The 7,523-nt window shown below is 31.9% G+C and overlaps 1 pseudogene; it reads right to left on the minus strand.

Annotated features, from left to right (window-relative positions):
* Positions 1-2,476: 2,476 nt before the first annotated feature.
* LOC132602096 (class V chitinase-like) lies at positions 2,477-7,315 on the minus strand (annotated as a pseudogene).
* Between the last annotated feature and the right edge of the window lie 208 nt (positions 7,316-7,523).

A 7,523-nucleotide genomic window follows, 5' to 3' on the forward strand; every position in this document is an offset into this window, starting at 1 on the left:
TGCCTCAAAATAAGTGTCTTTTATAGCAAAAAGAAATGTTTTCAAATTAATTATCACTTTAGGAATTCAAGACAAAAATTAATAATTGCTTCCAGTAATATCCTTATACTCATTCCGTCACTTTTACTTATTCACTTTTGACTTTATACGCCTCTTAAGAATTAATAAATGAAGTATGTATTTTATTATAATATCCATATTAATTAGCATATAGTATCATTAGACTTGGAGAATGATTAGGAAATGAGTAACTAATGTTAAGGATAAAATCAGATTTTATTTTTTATTTTTTCTTGATATGCTAAGTGGACAACTAAAAATGAAAATTTATTTTTAGTATAATGAATAAGTAAAAATGAACGGATGGAGTATTAAAGAAGAACTTCAATAGTGCTCAATTATCCAGAAACATCTTATAAATAGGAGCAAACTTAGTAAAAGATGTCTTTTATTTATTATTTTTTTTAATGGGTGTGAAATGAGCTAAACCACACTTATTTTGAGATGGAAGGAGTAATTATTATTTTTCGGACTTTGTTAATCTGTAGTATTTTAATTGTGTTTATTTTCCTTTGCATTAAGTAATTGTTCCTCTTTGTTGTTTGACAATGGGGAGTGTATAAGACAGACTTATATTTTCTTCTTTCATGATATGAACTACTCCCTCCAGTCTAAAAAAGTTTGTCCTAATTTGACTTGACACGAAGTTTAAGAAATAAAGAAAGACTTTTGAAATATGTGGTCCAAAATAAGTATTAGATTGTGTGGTTGTAAAACATTTCATGAAGTGAAATTATTTCTAAATATAGAAATGTGTCAATATTTATGGGACAAACTAATAAGGAAAGTAGGATAATCTTTTTGAGACAAACGGAGTATGTGTTTTGTTAGGATTTCATGGTCAATGATTTGTAGGAACATAATTCTTTGTGACCTAAAGGTTTTGTTTGAGTTTGATTTGTGTCAAATTGGAATATTGAGATCTTTGTGGTATTCCTTTTTGAGCTTCATATCTTCTATACATTTAATTTTAGAGGTTGATTTGGGTTTGAGTCCGCACACTTCCAGCGAGATGATAATAGTAATAGTCACCGGAAGATAATGTGAAAATAGTACCATAGGAATCATAGAAATTAATCAACTTTGGCACCTTATAACCTTAACCATTGTAGCCTGTTGGATAACCATTTCCCTGCACCCGCAGGATCAGTTTCTCCACCAGCGATTTGCTATACTGAAGCTTAAGTTTGGACAGACTTCCATTTTCTTTCCGTTCTAGCCCATTCCACGTGCCACCTTCTCTATCGAGACGACGGTTCACGGTGATGGTTATGAGGTGGCTGTTGGTGGCAGTGACGGGCGGTAATGATTGTGCAATGATGATAATTGATGGTGGTGGTTGGTGACGGTTGTACAGTAATTACTGATTGCATTGTTTTGGCTTGTGGCGGAGTGGTGAGGAGGAAGTTAGTTGTTGTGCTTAGGCATAAATATGTGTTGCACCAAAATAATAATTTTGACACAATACATAAATAAGCCCTTTAACTTGGCGCGAGCTAGCAACTATGACCTTAAACTTTGACGCATATGCTGACGCGACGCTGAGGTACAGTGCCACATCAGCATTTGTGTTTACATGTTTGACTTTTGGCAAGTTTAAGTGTCTACTTGTGCACTAGCAAAGTTTAAGGTCATAGTTGCTAGCTCGTGCTAAGTTAAAGGGCTTGTTTATGTGTTTTGTCTAAATTTTAACTTATATAACTATCACTTAATTATAATTAATTAATATATATTTTCTTTTTATTACGTCAATCACTTAACTATGAGTTGAAACAACCGATGTGGTACATATTTACCGTAGTGATTATTCATTGATAGTGGACGAAGTAATGGTAATAGACTAATAGTGATTTGTTAATGATTTTGAAATCTATACAAATATGAATGAACAAATTGAATCTATTCAAAACATATAAGCGAATACAAAATAGGGTCAAATCTCATCAATTTCCATAAGTGAATTTTAATGGGGTCATAGTCTCACTAATAGCTAGCCTTCTTTTTGTTTGGATTATATACTATGATGATTCTAAGTATTTTTATCGTTGATAATACTTAATCGAAAATTTTTAACTATATTAGTCAATCACCTCAAGTAATCCAAACTAAATTAAACTCCTTTTGCAGGCTTGTAGTTCCAATCCCACCATGCACCACAAAATTAAATGACAAATAATGTATGCCATTTATCCATATTTATTTGATACCTTTTACTTATCAAGGATTAATTTGACCAATTATTGAAGTCAAAATCAACCTAGACTAATTCATTTCTTAGATTTTAAATAGTCGGAAACTACAAAATCTATTGTGGTGAGCTGCGAAAAGAATTTCATATGAAAACAAGAAAATAATATCGAAAAATAAAAAGTGTCGAATATTTTAGAAGAGATAAGCAATATTAGTGGCACGTAAATGAAATTGAGAACACGAATTTATTTATTTTATATCATGGTTCACATATGTCACCTTATTATTTATTAGTAGTATACTCGATAAAGACAATTACGTATTCCATCATTTCATAGCTTAAGATGAGGCTCCCCATGTTTGTGAAGCTGCAAGAGAAAGTGATAGAAAATTAAAAATAAATTAAGAACATAAAGCAAATGAATTAATTGTGAAAGTCAACTATCTAATAATTCCAAAATAATAATATTGTTACTCTATTTGGTACTCGCGTTATCCGAATAAAACAAACGAATTTTTATTAATATTTTCTAATAGGTTGCTTCAGCATTTAAAATGAGGAAACTAAATAGTAACATTCCCATGCTTTTCATGTACTCTCTGGTTAATATCATAAAGTATAGGTTTAAAAATGGATCATTATAAACCCTAGTGAACGTCTCTGAAGACTAATTAGATTATCATTCTCGATAATTTATTACATACGAAAATTCTATCATTTGGACTCCTCTTGTTTAGTCGATTATTTTCGAGTAAACGTATTGTTTTGTCAATAACAATGAAACAACTCTATTTATAAAATAAAATAACTAAAAAAAAAAGAGGAGGAAAAAGTCTGCACAATCTTTCTATTATTCAAAAGTACTTAAAGTTTTTTTCTCTTGAAAATTTTACGAAAAATACTTCATCACGAACATGTGTAGGGACTTTTCTTTTTCACGAACACTTGTAGGGACTTCCCTTCATCACGAATACTTGTAGGAACATCTTCTAAGCTTGAAGAAAATACTTGATCACAAACAATTGTAGAGAATTCTTCGTAGCTTGAGGCATGCCAGTAGCACTGTCCTTAAGGATATTTCACCCGGTATAGGTATATCCCCTAGGATTCAACAAACTCTTCTAATACAAAACTAGGCGCCAAAATCTAACAAAGATTTCACAAAGTAATAACCCAACAAAAGAAATAATAATACGAAAAACTATTTGCTCTGTCTTTTTCTCTACCCTATATGATGACACAAGATCATATATATATACTCCAAGAAAGAGATGATTTCTCATTGTCTCTGTTGTCATCTGCCAACGTTCCAAATATTTAATATGAAGTAAAAGCCATAAAACAACAAATTGAATTGCAAGATACGTTGACAGTAAATACATTTGACCAAAAAGGATGTGATCATCAAATGATGTGACCGTTTGGCAACAATCATATTTATCAAATGAATGATGCCATTTAAGGCTAATAAAGGACTAATAAAACTTTGCCAATTACCATTAGTATTATTTTGAGATACTAAAGAAAAATAATATATTTTTTCTAACATTTTCAACGATAAAAAGGAAGAAAAACTACAAATAACGGTACCAAAAAGACTAAAGAAACGAGGGGTTGGGGGGTTGGGAGGGGGGGAGGTTCGCTCTTTTACTACTCAAAAATATTTAAATATTTCTTCAGCTATAAAAACGAAGAAAGAAAAAAGAAAAGCTACTAACCTGTTGGAGAAAGCACCCAATTTTGATCTTGTGCAATGTGCCATGCATAGTAACCAAGCAATCCTCTACCTTTAACATAAGTAACCATATTTCTAACCCTTTAAGTATTATCATAACTAATCCAAGTATTTCCACAGTAATAATAATATTCAACAATTGCATTATACAGAGTCGTAGCGCGACTCTGCACTATATAATCCTTAATTTGGCTATAAGTCATCGACCCACCATCGTTCGAACCAACACTTGATTTTCCTGAAGCAGGCGCCCTAAGACCGTGAATATTCGCGTTAACCAATTGCCATGCGTAGCCATAAAATGGAATTCCAAGAACCAATTTTTGTGTTGGAATGCCAGCTTCAATCAATGCAGTAATTCCATCACCTCCACTAACATGGTTTACGGGGTCAAATAATTGTGCATTTGAATTGGTTTGTGATGATGACCAATTTGGTGCATAGAAGTCATATGCCATGAGGTTGATCCAGTCAAAGTTTCTTGTCATTGATTGAACTGGATAGGTCATGGTGAGTAGGAAATCGCCGCTGTGAGAAGCAGTGCCGCCCTGCTTGAATTTCTCGCCTCTGTATTGATGGCAGAGCGTCACTCATTTAAAAGGATACTTATTGAAGATATAATTAAGTAAATAAAAATCTCCGCTACCTAACACTTTAATGTTGAAATTGGTTGGTCATACAATTCATTATATGAAACCATACAGGCCATACGATTTGGATTCAAGTCTCGTCTAATCATTAGTGGCGGAGGGAGCTTATACTCAACATGTTCAATTGAACCCAATAATTTTGTTACAAATCAAAGAGAAATAATGTGTGCGCACTCGCTAGGGGGAGAAAGAGAGATTAAAATTTTAAAATTTAGTAGTAGTATTAAATTTTGACCTATAATTTCGAAAGTAAGGAACAAGAATTCATGAAGCAGTCAAATTTAACTCCTAATAAATCCACCTCTGATTTTAACCATTATAAAAGATAATTTCAAATTATTTAGCAATGAAAAAAGAATCAAACTCACACAAAAGGAGCATAATTAAATAATTAAGTAAATAAAAATTTATTCTCTTATATTTTGAAAAAATGTTAAGTGATGTGGGAATATAGATGGGATCCAACATGTTAATCAGATGTCTCGACTTGTAGTCATTAGAATTGAGAACTTCAAATTTTCTCTTTAAATGGGTTTTATACAATGCGAATCAAGATTAGTCGAGCTAGGGAATATGTGATACTAGGTTATAAATCAAATTAAAGAAAAAGAGAAGGGAAAATGCATAACCCGCCCCCCCCCCCCCAACGTATACTCGGATTAATTATGACACACCCAATTTTTGCGGGCGACTTATTATCCCTCTGGATTTATTTTGTCTGTATTTTTATTCCATTTTCGATTAACGTGGCAAAAAATAATTATGGCGAGTGAAAGCAGTAAAAATATTTTTTATATTTTAATAAAAAATTATTTATTTATTTATATTTTATCCTCTCACCCACCCTTTCTTCCACATTTCAATTGTTAAATGCAATTTATTTTTCTCCTTCTTCTTCTTTCTCCTTTTTCTATTTCTTCTTCTTTCTCCTCAATCACCGCCGTCACACCGCAGCAACAACAGCAATATCGCAGCAGCAACAGTAGTAACAACACCAATATGAAAATGGGTCGGACCCATTAAAACATAATGCCATTTCGGTGGAGGAGATATTTTGGTGTTTGATTTGCCTTCAAATGAATGTGTGTGTTAATGGAGAAAGAAAATGGGTTGAATGTGTGTGTGTGTGTGTTAATGGAAGAAGAGAATGGGTTGAATGTTTCTTGAAAATAAGCTCTTTATGATTGATGATTAAATTGAATGTGTGTGCTAATGGAGGAAGAAAATGGGTTGAATGTGTGTGTGCTAGTGGAGGAAGAAAATGGGTTGGTGGATTTCTTGAAATGAAGAAGAAGAAGAAGGGTTTAGTGATGAAGAAGAAGAAGAAGAGTTTAGTGATGAAGAAGACAAAATTAATGATTGGTTAATTAGAGGTTAATTAGTGTAAATATAATTAATAAAAAAAACAAATGAAAAAAAAAGTGGCAGCGACGTGACACCAATGTGGCGGAGAGTGTGCAACACGCTCCACTGTGCAATTGGACTTCAATTTTTTTTTTGTCATGTTAGTAAAAACAATAGTATAAAAATACAGAAAAAATAAGGTCATGAGAGTAGTAGGTCACCCGCAAAAGTTAAGTACGTCATAATTAATCGGAGTATATGTTGGGGGTTTATGTATTTTCCCAAAAAAGAACACAAGTACTTAAATGATCACACAATTCAATACTCTGTCTGTCTCAATTTTTTTGCTTGGTTTTGACTTGACGCGGAATTTAAAAAAATAATTTCTTTTACAATAAGCTTTTTTAGCCACACTATCTTGGCCACAATGACCCAAATGAGGTAAATTCATATGACTATTTAGGTCAAATTTAATAATTTATGTTTACTTAATGTCATTTCTATCTTTTCTTCTCAAAGTTTATCTTAATTTAAAATTGTACGAGGTTACGGTGGTTTTTACATAAGTGTGGCCAAATTTGGGATCAAATTGGTGTGATAATTTAGCAACACTCAATTTTTTAATATTATAATTGTGATCTTAAATTAAAGATATATATAATGTATCAAAATGTTCTTTAATCTTATGATCTTAAAGATACGTATAATGTGAAAAGTTAAAATGAAAGAGTTGCAAAAAGGCAAAAGAGATTTTTTTTTAAAAAAAAAAATTAAAAAGGAAAGTACACAAAAAAATTGAAATCGAGAGTATTACTGAAGTTTGTCATGTCTGTAGCTGATTCTGGGTATTCCCAATCAAGATCCAGGCCATGAAATCCCAATTGCCTAGCTAATCTTATTGATGAATCAATAAAGCTTTTTCTTGAATTTGGTGTTCTAGCCATGACTCCATATGCAGGTTTATCAGCTCTTCCTCCAGCTATGGACAACAAAGTCTTCACCGAAGGATTTTCCTTTGAACTGTACTTGTAAATTGCCTAAACGAATCTTGATCTTCCGGCTTAATGATTAACTGATTTGATTGAGGATTAAGATCAGAAAATGCACAAAATAAATGAGTGAAAAGAGTTGAATCAATGTTGTTTAAAGTTAATCCACTGTTCCTGAACCAGTATCCTCCCTTAATAACATTATTTTGGCCATTAGAGATAACAAGTTGCTGGAGGAAGAAAAATGAGAAGATAATTCTGAAAAGTTTGATGGAATTAGCCATTGAATTGAAGGTTAATTGGATGATAGCTAATTTAATATGTGACTTCGAGTTTAGATATTATATAAGTTTGAAGATTTGAGTTATAAGATTATTAATGTCTACCGGCGGCTTTTATTTCATTAACATCTAGTAGAAAGTCCAGTAGAAAGTAAGTGAATCTTGATATTTCTAAAATAGGAATTAGTCAAATAGCTGATATATTATCCAAATTATTTAATTTTGTGATCCCCTATATTTCTGGTACATTAAAAAAAATGCTGCTAGTAAATT

This window comes from Lycium barbarum, chromosome 7, assembly GCF_019175385.1.
Source record: "Lycium barbarum isolate Lr01 chromosome 7, ASM1917538v2, whole genome shotgun sequence".
Taxonomy (NCBI): domain Eukaryota; kingdom Viridiplantae; phylum Streptophyta; class Magnoliopsida; order Solanales; family Solanaceae; genus Lycium; species Lycium barbarum.